This window comes from Belonocnema kinseyi, chromosome 8 (assembly GCF_010883055.1).
Source record: "Belonocnema kinseyi isolate 2016_QV_RU_SX_M_011 chromosome 8, B_treatae_v1, whole genome shotgun sequence".
NCBI lineage: Eukaryota > Metazoa > Arthropoda > Insecta > Hymenoptera > Cynipidae > Belonocnema > Belonocnema kinseyi.
The window spans coordinates 141381726-141396715 of NC_046664.1; the positions used below are offsets into that span (position 1 = coordinate 141381726).

General features: G+C 38.6%; 1 protein-coding gene across 2 annotated transcripts in view; it reads right to left on the minus strand.

Moving 5' to 3' along the window:
* The window catches only part of LOC117177864 (FH1/FH2 domain-containing protein 3), a 917724-nt gene that overhangs the window by 427883 nt on the left and 474851 nt on the right, over positions 1–14990 (minus strand). The gene's annotated exons all lie outside the window — the stretch shown is intronic.

A 14990-nucleotide genomic window follows, 5' to 3' on the forward strand; every position in this document is an offset into this window, starting at 1 on the left:
TTGTACTTTCGATCTGCAGGTTTGCCGCACAAGTACCCGTCGGAATGGCGTAGTGCTAGAGATAGTGGCAATAATGTAAGGCAAAAGAGGAGTGGGCTCATATTGTCGCCCTGAAAGACACATCTCTGAAACGTGACCTTGTTAGTTGTAACACGATTTTTGCCAGATGAGATAGTAAATCTGGATTTCCAAAGCGGCATCAATCTCTCTATGCACCCAACTATTTGAGGATGAACCTTTAAGATTTCCAAAAGACAGGTGATAAGTCTATGGGATGTAGAATCGAAAGCTTTCCGATAATCAATCCAGGCCATCGATAGGTCACTCTGGTAGAATGCTGCATCTTTGCAGACACATCTTTTGATGAGCAGGTTCTCCCGACATCCGGCTACGCCCTTCATTGAGCCTCGTTGTTCATACATTTCTTGCCATACAGGTTCAATTGCCCGAACAATCCTATCATTTAGGATAGCTGTGAATATCTTATAAAGCGTGTTCAGACAAGTTATTGGCCTGTAGTACTGTGGGTCAGCTAAGTTGCCTATTTTCGTCAGGAGTATAGTACGCTCTTCCAACAACCACTCTGGAATCGGCTCTTCCGACTTCAAATATGAGGTGAAAAGACGGGCCAAATCCTGATGGGTTGAAGAAAACTTCTTCCACCAGAAGGTTTTGATACAATCTGGTCCCGGTGCGGAATAGTTCTTCATCCCTCTTAATACTTTTTTCACCTCCTAGGTAATGATGTGTGGGCATTCTTTATCAGGTGTTATGAGGATAACGCATAACTCCTTGAAGCTATTTATATTTTCTGAGTCTTAGTCCAGTTTATGCTGAACTTCGTAGACTTCTCTCCAAAATACTTCGACCTCCGACATCTCGACATCTTTATGACAAGTTGATGCATTCGTCTTTTGGTCTTATGATCAGCCGTTGGTTTTGCTTTACGGATCGCATCAGCTAAAGCTCTCGCTGCATTATACACACAATAATTGATAGCCCAGAGGTTGGATTCACCGGAAAAATGTCCACGAAGCTCGACATCCATTTCAGCCAGATCCTTAGGCTTGAGAGAAACCTTGGTGTTGATGTTTCTCCGGGTCGTAAAGCATCGCTCTTCATCTATTGGATGCCTGCCCGTGGTTGGTCTGAGTGTCGCCTCTCTTTCTTTGTTGCCGGCTTGTTCTAGCTGTGGTAGAGTAGGCGTTCCGCTTACATAGCCCCTTTTACGGAGTAGTTCAGCATGGTTTCGCATTGAATCCATTTTTATTGGCTCCCCCAGCTCTAGATTGGTCGGCATTGTTGGCCGACCAATTCGGTTTCCTTCGATTTGAACTGAACGCGCCAAATGTCCATTCGAAGGACTTTCAAACTGTCCACTTCGAATCGTTTTTCTTACGATTCGAACTGAACGCGTCGAATGTCGATTCGAACGACTTTCAAACTGCCTACTTCGAATCGGCTTTCCTTCGATTCAAACTGAGCGCGTCGAAATTTGATTCGGAAGACTTTCGAACTACCTAGTTCGAAGTTTTTTTTCTCGATTCGAACTGGCCTGTTTGAATTTCTATATATATATATATATATATATATATGTGTGTGTGTGTGTGTGTATGTGTTTGTGTGTGTATCATTATATTACAATTATTGTTTGTAAAGGAGTTTTAGAATTTAGATGATTCACGATAAGTGACGGATTTCGCAGGGTTTCAAAAATTTGAGGAGATTTTAAAATTTTGTTTCGAATTATTCTTCTATTCTATTATATAATCTCTATTCCGTTCTATTTGATTGAAAAAATTTTTTTGGATTCTTTAAAGTTTTTATTTAATTGAACCTATATTATTTCAATCTCGCTTTGAATTAGTTGACATTTTATTCAATTATTTTGAATTCCCTTAAATTTTTGTAAGCCTATTTCAAAGTCAGTGAATTCATGAAGTTTTTTATATTTTAAAATTGTTTTGAGTCTATTATTTTTTTTCAGTTTTAATTTCGATGAATTTTATCGAATTCTTCTCGTTCACTTTACAATCCTCTAAGTTTATTCCAGCTGGGTGGGGCAGTACAGTTGCGAAAGAGTTTACGTAAGTTGCATCAATTAAATGGCTAGCGGGAACACAGAGAGTTATAGGGATATATGAGAAAAAGCAGGAGAAACGAGGAGAGGAAGTAAGGAAAAAAATAAGGCGGGAAATGGTCGAGCTTAAGAGAGAAATTGGGAAATGGGAAGCAGTAAGGGAAAAAATAGAAAAAAGGATGCAGTCACTCGAACAAAGATTAGAAAAGCAGGAAAAGCCTAATAAAAAGGTAAACAAACTGGAATCAGGCGTTTGGAGGCGGGGAGAGTGGGAATAGGGAGAAGGAAAGGCGTAGAAATAGAACAAAGGATAGAAAAGAAAGAGAGGGAAAAAAGAAAAAGAAACATATTGATAAAGGTTATAAGATGAGAAGGGAATGAGCTGAAGGAAGGGGTGGACAAAGTGCTAAAAAGGATTGATGCTAACGTAGAGATAGAGGAAATGCGAAACGTAGCAATAGAAGAGTGAAAAGGGGAGATAATGGAACTAGTGAAACTAAAAAAAAGGGAACATAAGAGGGAGGTAGTGACAAAGAAGAGGTTATAATATGGAAGCCCAGAGAGAATAGAGGATGATTAGACATTGGTAGGAAGAAAGATGCAATATAAATTAAGGAAAATAGCGGAAGAGGAAAGAAAAAAGGGAAAGAAAACATGGGTTAAGTATGGGGGAATGCAGATGGAGTATGGTGGGATTGGGATGAAGAAAGCGAAGAGATAGAAGAAACGAAGTGTTGGGAAAGCAGGTGAGGAAGGAACGGGAGATAGTAAAATAAGAAATAGTAAGAAGCAAAAAGAGACGAGAAACGAAAGCAGGGAAGAATGGAAGATATGTTACTGGAATATTTCAAGATTATAGAGAAAGAATAGGAAGTTTATGAGAAATTTGACACAAAGGGATATAGTAATAATGATGGAGATTTCTATAGATGAAAATGGATGGGGAAGAGTAAGGGGAAGGTTACCAAGAGGTTACAAATGGCAAGTGTAAAATACAAAGAGGAAGGATAAAAAGGGCAGAGCAATGGGAGGAATGGTGATGGGAATAAGGAATGAATATATAACAGGGAAAGGTAAGAAAGACTGGAATTAACAAAAAGAAGGAGTAATAGTAGAAGAGGCTACGATGGGAGGAGAGAAGTGTAAGGTAGTGGGGATTTATGTGAACGGTGATATGCAGGAAAAAGCAGAGAAGATTAAAGAAATGATTGAAGAAAATACAAAAGAGATTAGGATGATAATAGGTGGTGGTTTCAATGCGAGAACAGGAGGTAGAGGAGAAAGTGAATGCAGAGAAGAGAGAGGAAGAGAATCCAAAGATAAGGTACTAAATGGGAAGGAAAAAAGTTGTTGAAAAGCTTGGAGGAGTTGGGATGATTTATCTTAAACGGGAATCATCGAAGCACTTCTGATAATCATTTTGTGGTATAGCCTTGAGTTCTTTCAGCGATGCAGTTTTTATCTCCTCAATCGTTGAAAATCGATGTCCTTTCATGGGTCTCTTCAGTTTTGGGAAAAGTAAAAAGTCATTGGGGCCAAATCCGGTGAATATGGAGGCTGAGGTATGAATGTGGTGCTGTTTTTGGTCAGAAAATCTTTCACAAGCAACGATGAATGAGCAGGTGCATTATCGTGATGCAAAAGCCACGAATTGTTTTTTTTTAAATCCGCAAACGGCGCATAACTTAAAGGTAATACTCCTTATTGACCGTGCGACCTTGCGGTAAGAATTCCTGATGCACTACGCCACGGCAATCAAAGAAGACAGTGAGCAAAACCTTCACATTTGACCGAACTTGACGTGCTTTTTTCGGTCTTGGAGACTCAGGATGCTTCCACTGAGACGATTGGGCTTTAGTTCCGACGTCATAACCATACACCTGCGATTCATCCCCAGTTATAACCCTTTTGAGAAAATTAGGATCATTATTGACTTCATTCAACACCTCCTGAGCGATGGTCATGCGATGGATCTTTTGATGAAAATTAAGCAGTTTTGGAACAAATTTCGCTGACACACGTCTCATGCCCGAAACGTCCGAAAAGATAGCATGGCATGAGCCAACTGATATGCCAACATCTTCAGCAACTTCTCTGATGGTAATTCGGCGATTTTTCAACACCATTTCTTCCACTGCTTGAACGTTTTCATCTGTTGTTAACCTGCTGGGACGTCCAGGGCGAGGTTCGTCTTCGACATCCTCTCGGCCTTCTTGGAACAGCTTGTACCACTTATACACATTTTTCTTACTCAGAGTAGACTCACCGTATGCAACAAAAAATTTAAAACTTGAATGTACGTAGCCCGCGAAAATTGAAAAGTCACCTTAATTTTTGAACACACCTCGTATACACGCTTAGGGGGTGAAAGGAGGGAACAGAAGTGGATGAAATGAGGAATGCAAAGAGAAAAAAAGAAGGCCAGAAAGAAATTAAGAAAGTGGAGAAAAGAACGAAGTATCGGCGAAGAATATAGGAAAAAAAAGAAAGAGTATACTGAGTTGTGTGATCAAATGAAAGAGGAAGAGAATAAAAGGTTTGAGGAAGAGGCGGAGAAGGCTAGGACGGAAGAAGAGGTATGAAATGTAGTAAATAGAGAAAGAAAAGGAAGAAAAAGAGTAAACCAATATATTGAAATTGTAGAATGGAAGAAATGTTTCTTGGATTTGTTAGGAGGAGTAGAGAAAGAAGTTAGAAAGGGAGGAAATTATGGTAGAGAAAGAAATAAGGAAGAGGACATAACAAGAAAAGAAATAGTAAAGGTTTTATGAATGATGAAGGATGGAAAGGCACTTGGTATTTATGAGTTTCCAAATGAATTATGGAAATATGGAGGCAACTATCTAGTAAATATGAGAATCAAAAGGGGAAAAGGTACAATGATAGCAATGTTTGTGGGCTTAAAAGCGGCGTTTGACTCATTAGACCAAGGCAAAATAGAAAACGTTATAATGAAAAGGGGGATAAGGGAGGGATTAATAAAGAGAGTATCGGAAATTTTTAGGGAGACAAAAATCCGAGTAAAAGTAGGAGATCAAGTAGGAAATAGTTTCTGGTTGGTGAGAGGAGTGAAGCAAGGATCTCCTCTGAGCCCACTCTTATTTAATATATTAATACCAGACTTGGGAGAAGAAATGAGGAGAAAAGGTTGGGAAGGAGTTAGGATAGGAAAAGAAAAGACAGATACACTGGCATACGCAGAAGACATAGCGTTGATGGCAGAGGATGAAGAAGCGATGGCAGGCTTAATCACAGAATTAGAGAAATACCTAGATGAAAAAAGTTGACTTTAAATGTAGAAAAGACACAGATAATGAGGTTTAGAAAAGGATGGGGAAGGAGGAAAGAACGGACGGGCAGATCGAAGGGAATAAAGTCAGCGGAAGTAAAGGAGTTTAAATATTTGGGATATATCTTGCAAACGAATTAAGATTATAGAGCTCATATGAGAGAAAGGATGAAAAAAGCAGCAATGGTTATGAAACAGATATGGAGAATGAAAAAAGAAGGTTACAAAATATTGGAGAAGGAGAATTGTGGTTATTCGATACGCTGATATGGCTGGTATTAGGTTATGAATCGGGCATAATGGGGATGAAAAGAAAGGAAATATATTGATAGTGTACAAGAAAGGTATATAAGGTATACACTAGGGTCAGACTGGAGGACTCCAAGGTATATGGTGAGAGAAGAAGCGCAAAGGGATAAGTTAAGTATTAGAGCGGAAAAGAAGGCACGAAAATTTGAGACGAAGCTGAGCTAGGGAAGGGGAGGGGAGTTGGCGAAAAAGTGCTTGATGTAGGTGAAAGAGAGGAGAGGAAAGGCGATCGAATTAACGAGATGGGAAGAAGAAAGGAGGGAGTTCTCTCATGATAGAGAAACAGGAGATGGAACTGGAGTAAACGATGAAGAATTATAAAAAAGGGAGAGGGAAAGACAATTAATAGAAAGATTTAGATTGAAAAACGAGGTAAGGGAGAGAAAGTATTGGGAAAAAGAAGAGAACAGAAAGTGTAGAATATGTGAATGGGAGGAGAAAACATGGAAACATGTATGGGAAGGATGTAAGAGAGCAATAAAAGATGAAAGAAGCTGGCAAGAGAATGTGGTTAGGATTCCAGAGGAGAATGAATTAGGAGAGGAATGGTTGAAGGATTTTGAAGGTGCTAGAGGAGAGAATGAGAGAGAAAGAAATAATAAATATTAAAATAATGGAAATTTTCTATTGCTAATTCTAATATAAATTTTCTATTCAAAACAGTTGAATTTCCTACGAAAAAATACTAAGCTTAATATAAAGTGCATTTTTAAATAAGAAAGATGAATTTTCAAATCAAAAGGTAAATAAAATAAACCTTTTAAAATTATTTAACACGAGCTGTTCAACCATTTGCACGACAGTGTATATTTTCAGATTATTTATATAATCTTGTATGTGTAACCGTTCCTGTGTTCGAAATGAAAAAATTAAAACACATATCCTTGCAAACAACATTTTTTATCAATATTATTCATAATTTGCGACAAAAGTTTCTTTTTTTTTACATTTCCCTTTGTTAAGGAAGCGATTCTGCCTACTTCCGAATTTATAGATAGATCAACGCGTATTTTTTTGGCCTGCTGACCTTAAAAAATTGAGTTGCTTACACTTCCATTTTTCACAAAATTTTTTTACATCTACCTGTGGAGAAATAACATATGCCTACACTTTATGTTTAATCCACTCGCTTTTATAGCCTGGCATCCTCGCTTCACTTTGCCTCGCCTCGCAAGCATGTCGCTATTTTCTCGCTAAGCCTGGCATTGCCAGCCTCTGTCTCCGCGGATAACACCTAATAATTATCTACCATTAATATATTCACAGTTTTCTTACACCTACTTCCTCTTCTATCTGCAATCTTTCCTTCTCTATTCCTCTTCCTCCTTCTCTTCTTATTCATCTTGTCCAACACCCCCTTCACCCATGCTACTACCATTTGTCCTCCCTTTTATGCAACGCTACCTCCATGCTTCTCCTACTCCTTTCCACTTCTTCACAATCCTCCAACCAGTGATCAACTTTTGCATCCCTCTTCTCGCACAATCCACACCTTCTTTTCTCTCTAGAAAGCCAGAACCTATTAAAATCCTGAACTTCCAAATTAATATATTTTGTACGCAAAATAATTCAAGTAAATTCTACTTGAATAATTCACTATTTGTTTGCATTTTCATTCCGGTTTGTTCTATCTTACGGAGAACTTTCAATTTTATTACTTTCTTCCCGTGCTGACGTTTTTGGTCACATTTTAATTCCCATTTTGTTCCGTCTTTCGAAGTGTTTTCATTTTGATCACTTTCATTTTGTTCTACGGCGCTGTGCAGCATTCAAACGATATATTGGAAAACGGCATTCATTTGGATAGAAACGTTTTTATTCAATTCAATGCATACCTTCTTATCATGTTGTTTCCCAATCCAAATCTTGCTTTCTGGTCCAACTTCCCTCCCTCCATCCTTTTTCTAAATACTTTGGTACTCCCTCCTTTTTTATCATCTTATACCATTTATTATATTTTCATTCCTCAATCATCCCTCATCTTTCTATTAATTGTCTATCACTCTCCCTTTCTTTAATTATTCAAAGTTTACACTAGTCCCGTCTTATATATCTCTAGCATTAAAGAATTCCGTTCTTTCTTCCTCCCATCTCGTTAATTATCTCACCCTCCATCTGCCATCCTCTTCCTCTATTATACCATCCCCATATCTCAGCTCCATAAGCTAAAATCTTATATAACAGCATATCAGTGCCAGTGTATATATTTTTTCGTTCCCTATCCTAACTCCTCCCCATCTTTACTCTTCGTTTCTTCTTCTAAGTCTGATATTGATATATTAAGTAAAAGCAGGCTCAGAGGATATCTTTGCCTCACTCCTCTCACCGACCAGAAATTATCTCCTACTTGCTCTCCTACTTTTACTTGGATTTTTGTCTCTCTAAAAATTTTCGATACTCTCTTTATTGATCCCTCCCTTACCCCCCTTTTTATTATAGCGTTTTCTATTTTGCCTCGGTCTAATGAGTCAAACGCCACCTTAAAATCTAAGAACATTGTTAACATTTCCCTTTTTCCCTTTTAATTCTCTTATTTACAAGAGATTTCAGAACATATATATTATCCATCACCTTTATCTCTTTTATGAACTATATCTAATTTGGGGGTTTATATTTCTTTATCAAATTCTTTCCTTAACCTCTCCATTAGAACACTCACATATACTTAACACAATGCTGGCATTACTGTCCCTGCTCTATAATCTTTGACTTTTTCACCTTGGCCTTTCTTCAATATGGCTACCACTAATTCTTTCTTGCATAGCTCTGGCTATCTCTCTCCTGTCCATAATCTATTGAACATTATCCATGTCCATTCCTTTAATTATATCCCCCATATTTACAGATTTCATTTGGAATCATATATATATATATATATATATATATATATATACCAGGTCCCTTTCCATCTTAATTCATACCGAATGCCTTCTCTATTTCCTCCCTTGTAATTTCTTCCTCCTCGTATGTCTTCCTACTATATTTTTCTCCGTTTCAAACATTTCCATCTGCTCCACCAATATCCGGGTTTACTCTTTTCCTTTAGCTTCTCTCTCCTTTTACCACACTCCAAACTACTTTTATCGTCTTCGCCATTCCCTTAATTCCCTTCTTACTTCCTTCTTCTTCATTTTACATTTCTCATCCTATTCACTTCTATTCCCTTCTTCCATTGATTAATGCCCTCTTCCTATTCTTTTTACTTTTACTTTCCTTTTAGCCTAATTGATACTACTTTTTTCACATATTAATATCATCATTATGAGGAAGTTATCCGAATCTATAAAATTTCCTAACTCTAGTTTCTTAACCTTCTCTCGTACCTCGTAGTCCAATACCAAATAATCGATTACTGTTCGCATGTTTTCTCCTGAGCGTGTAGAGTTCACTTCATCAACCTTCTCTGTATTTCTATTTAAGATAAACCACCCCATCTCCTTTGAGCTCTTTAACAATTTATTTCCCTCCCATTCAGTGCCTTATTTTCGGATTTCCTTTTTCGCTCTTCACCCCATCTACTTGATCCTCTATCCCCTGTTCTTGCTTTTAAATATTCTCCATCTATAAACCTAATATCTTGATTATTTTCACGCATCGGTTCTCTCAAACCCTCTGATTTCTCCTGCTTCTCACCATTTACATACACCCCCACTATCTTTTACTTCTCTCCTATCATATTTATCTGTTCTACTATTACTCCTTCTTTTTGTTCTTTAATCTTTTTGTTACCCTTCTCTGTTCTAAATTCGTTCCTTTCTTCGATCATCATTCCTCGATTACACTGCCTTTTTTCTTCTTTCCCTTTGCATTTAGAACCTGCCATTCGTAACGTATTGCTCATATTCCCCTTACTAGTTCCCATCTATTTTTATTTATACACATCTCCACCATTGCCGCTACATCCCATTGTGTCATATTTCTCATAAACTCCTTATCCTTTCTTTCCAAGCCTCCTATTTTCTAGTATTATATCCTCCAATCTTCTTTTTCTTTTGTTTCTGTTCTCTTTTTGTTTAGTACTGTTCCTTATTTCTAGATCTCCAATTACCTTCTCACCTAATTGCCAGACATCTAATTTTTCACTAAGTTTTCTCTGTCCTCGTTTAAATTACAGCATATACCTTCTGTCTGTATTGTTCCATGATAAACCTATGATCTCTTTCCCTTTTTTCTTCACTCTTCCGCTATCTTCCTCAACTTATACCTTATCATCCTTGCTACCCATGTCAAATCATTCTCCATTCTTTTCGAGCTTCCATATAACAACCACTTCTTTATCATCACTTCCCTTTTATGTTCCCATTTCTTTAGTTTTACCAGAACCATTGTCTTCCCACTTCGCTCTTCATTTTTCCCTCTTTTCTATACTTTTTCTATTTTTCTCAGTCTTTGTTTCTCCAAATTCCCACTTTGCCTGCCCCCGCACTCCCGTTTTGAACTTTATATTTTGCATGCTATTTTGCATTTTTTCTCCAGTTTTTCCCTGACTTTTCATTTCCGAATTTCTCTCTTAAGGTCGGCCATTTTTCACCTAATTTCCCTCTCTATTTCCTCTCGCCTTATCTCCTGCTGTTTTTCATATATTTGCATTACTTCTAATATCATTTTTTGCACGTCACTGAACTGTAAATTTTCTTCTTCTATTTGCTCTCATAATTTTAACTTTTTCTTCACCTTCGTTCTCCTCTTTCTTCCCCGCTCCAATTTGTTCTTTTTCAGTGGCGTTCTGTACATTTTAGAATTTTTAAAGGTGGATCCTGTTGATATTTATCCTCACTACTTCCTTTCTCGGCCCTATCTCTTCCCCTATTCCTGAACATTCCTATTCACGATGCAAAACTATCGCGTATCGCCCTACGTAACTTGCGTAACTTCTGGCACAACTCTACTAACCCAACCTGCTCCCTGATCTTCTTCCGTGCTTCTCTCTACCTAACCTGCCCTAGCGCTCAAACACTCAAATCATTGCTTACTTTTTCACTTCTATTATTCTGATCACTCTATCACTCAAAAGCCCTTTCCATTAACTCACCTCAAATCTCCCTGCAATTTACTAAATTCAACAACACACAATCATTGCTATCAAACACTTTCATGCCGGAAAGGGAAGTCTGATTTTCAGCTCCTTTATCTAATTTTTTAAAGCATTTAAATCAAATACCGTTGGTTTCTCTCCGTGGACAGATTAATTTATTTTCATTTTTCAATCACAATACATACGACCCTTCTTATTACTGGTAAAACACTCCCATGTTCCTGAAACAAGACTCCTGCAATCGCGCGCAAAGTAGCTATTTTTATTGCAATATTGGCAATGCAGGCCGTTCAAATTTGTGACATACATACTACTACAATGAGGTGCCATGTGTCTGATTCTTTCAGAAATAAATCAGGAAACGTCGACCTACCTTACCTACCTTAAACTTTCTGGCACATACATTCCTATCGTATGGTCGGAATAGAACGCGCTGAATATTGTAGTACTCAAATTGTTACACGCAAGACTAATTCCTTTTTTAATTCGCAAATAAAATGTTTGCAAGTCGTGTTTCTCGCTGAGCTAATCAGTCACTGAGCATCTTCTGGAGGATTTTGATCTTCTATTAATTCAATGTTTGCCAAAAGTTGATTGGCCCAAGCACCGAATTCACAAACATTTTCTTTCTCATGATGTTCCTGGAAAGGCAGGGTCATGGTAGACTGCTATCGGATTCCGTGTTCCGATTTCCGTTTCTAAAATTTTAATATTTTCCCTTCAATTAACTTCTCTTTCTTGATTAAAATCCGCAGAAGAATCAGCTTGCTCTATGTCTTCTTCGTAATCTAGATCAAAACATTCCCTGCTCACTCGAGTGGGACCAGTGGACCAGTGAATATGGTTACAATGACACAGCCACACAAAAATGTGTGCGGATCTGGTAACAAGACACACGTATTCCTATGGATTTTTGGGCGCTGAATTCAAATTCGGTATCAAAAATCACTCATCACGTCATGGTTTAGCCATAACCTCAAAAAATGACGAAAAATCATGCACTGAAGCAAATAAATTTCAAAATAATGCCAGTGATGCTAATTTTCACTTCAAAAACATGTCGACAACTGTGAAGGATTAACCCTTGCCTGATATCATCTTTTTTAACATAACTTTACCCAACAGAACCTGACCTCCCGTTGTGTTGTCCCGTTGTGTTTGCGGTACCGTTTCATTCAGCTTCGGCTTAACCTACCTAGAGGTTTAACCTATCCTAACCTAACGAAACCTGACCTAATATAACTTAGCCGAATGAAATTCAACCACACTTGTAGCTATGTAAGCGTACGGTTCTCAGTCTTAAATGTGTTCTATATTTAATAGGTTTACTCGATCTTAACCTACAAATAAATCTAACTTAACAGAACCTCACGAGATTTTGCTTAACGCAACACAACTTAACTTAAGTCTTCCCGTTGTAACACAATAAAATTCATTTCATTGTACTAAAGGTGATTAAAAATTTATAAGCACATTACTCATTTGAAGAAACTTAGAACTACAAGTAGAATTGAGCAGGGACTCAGCCAATGTGGATCCGTTGCCAACCGTCACCACGTGGAGGTGCCCTGGTTGCAGACACAGGCGAATAATGCTAGCAATAAGCGGTTACGAAACTCCAGACATTTACTGCTATTAATGTCAAAATATGAAAGTACACAAGAACAGGGTTGACAGCGTAATCGGTTAGGTTAGGTCAGGTTTTGTTAGGTTAGGATAGGTTAAACCTCTATGTAAGTTAAGCCGAAGCTAAATTAAACGGTACCGCAAACACAACGGGACAACACAATCAGTTTAATTGTGTTTCGCGAGGTGATGTTAGGTTAGGTTAGGCTAGGTTAGATTTATTTCTAGGTTAGACTCGAGTTGACCCATTCGATGTAGCACACATTTGCTACTGGGAAACTATGCTTCCAGAGTAAATTTATATGAAATAAGTTGATATCAGGCAAGGGTTGATCCTTCACAGTTGTCGACATGTTTTTAAAGTGAAAATTTGCATCACTGGCATTTATTTGAAATTTATTTGCCTCATTGCATGATTTTTCGTCATTTTTTGAGGTTATGGCTCAACGATGACGTGATGGGTGATTTTTGATACCCAATTTGAATTCAATGCCCCAAAATCCATAGGGATACGTGTGTCTTGTTACCAGATCCGCACACTTTTTTTTATGTGGCTGTGTAATTTATAGACAGGCGCGGACATTTGTTTCGGTTCTGATTCCTCTAGAATCAAAGTGAATGGGCTATGAAAAACCCACAAAACGCGTCCTCAAGTTGCGAATAAAGGATCTTTGTGACAAAGGTTTCTGCTGAATATGGTTACAAAAATTAATAGGCAGTCACGGAAAATTGTCCAGGGGATGAACGAACACCATTCCTTAGCTTCTCGTGGGATCAACAGTAACAGGACCAAGCATAGTTGTAGTGAGTGCGACTCAACGCAATAGAATGCGCAGGGCTCCCGACAATGGGTCCGCCAACAATGTCGACTACTCTAGAGCTGGTGGAGCTAATGAAGATAGAGTCAATGCGATAGTCAATGCGATAGTCATTTCCAACTTAAAATACTGTCGCCAAATTCAGCGTATTGTTGACACGAAGGGATGCTTTTCAGGCTATTGACCAGTTCTCTATACCACTCTTTCTTTTCATCTCCTTGGCCATGATGTTTTTGTCAGTTAGTGCCGAAAATTCGATAAAGCACATGGTCGCTTCTCGAAATCAAGGAGAACTATGTCAGTCCTCGCGTGTTCAACAAAAACGATTGTGGAGAATACAAAGTTCCAGCTTATGCGAGACTTCTCATTCTCGACAATAGATTCTATTTCCCTAGAAGTATTCAGAGGAGCGATATCAGTCATAAGGCTGTAAGAGTGACAGAGATAGTAGTAAAGTACTCTTCGTGCCTTCAAATGTAGGTCATTCCCGTATGAGTTGGACAACTAGATAGTATGTCTGTTAGATGCTCGGGGCGTGCATGGCACGTCCTGCAGCTATCATCAGGAATGTTTTGGCTCAAAATGTGGCGACGGTGAGTTATAGTAGAAATGACACCGTTTTGACATGCAAAAATCAAAATCTCCGCGCCAGACTTCCATCCGGGTGATTCAAAGAAAGAAAACGTTAGCTCACACGACATTGACTGATACTCCTTGCACACTCGAGACCTGACATAGTTCTTTTTGACATGGAGAAGAGAATCATGTTCTTTGTCGTATTTTCGGCACTAGCTAATAAAAACATCATAGCTAAGTAGTATGAAAAGAAAGAGAGCTATAGTGACCTCATAAGGTAGTTGCGACGATTGTAAAAGAAATAATCTGTTAAACTAATCGTCCTTATCATCGAAACTTGAAGGTGCCTAGCTTTTACTGGTTAATAGCCTGAAAAGCATACGTGCATGTTTACAATATGCTAAAACACTTGTGGGAAGAAAGCAGAAGGCGTTCGTCCTTGGATCGCTCCGTGTCGTCAAGTTGCACGAGAGTTTTCCCGGATCATCGTACTGATTCCATCACAGGCTATGTAAGCGGAACGCCTACTCTACCACAGCTAGAACAAGCCGGCAACAAAGAAAGAGAGGCGACACTAAGACCAACCGCGGGCAGGCATACAATAGATGAAGAGCGATGCTTTACGATCCGGAGAAACATCAACACCAAGGTTTCTGTCAAGCCTAAAGATCTAGCTGAAATGGATGATGAGCTTCGTGGACATTTTTCCGGTGAATCGGACCTCTGGGCTATCAATTATTGTGTGTATAATACAGCGAGAGCTTTGGCTGATGCGAACCGTGAAACAAAACCAACGGCTGATCATCACTACCGAGGAGGTGAAAAAAGTATTAAGAGGGATGAAGAACTATTCCGCACCGGGACCAGATTGTATCAAAACCTTCTGGTGGAAGAAGTTTTCTTCAATCCACCAGAATTTGGCCCGTATTTTCACCTCATATTTGAAGTCGGAAGTGCCGATTCCAGAGTGGTTGGTGGAAGGGCGCACAATACTCCTGCCGAAAATAGGCAACTTAGCTGACCCGAAGAACTACAGGCCAATAACTTGTCTGAACACGCTTTATAAGATATTCACAACTATCCTAAATGATAGGATTGTTCGGGCAATTGAACCTGTGTGGTAAGAAATGTATGAACAACGAGGCTCACAGAAACGCGTAGCCGGATATCGGGAGAACCTGCTCATCGATAGATGTGTCTGCAAAGATGCAGCATTCTACCAGCGTGACCTATCGATGGCCTGGATTGATTATCGGA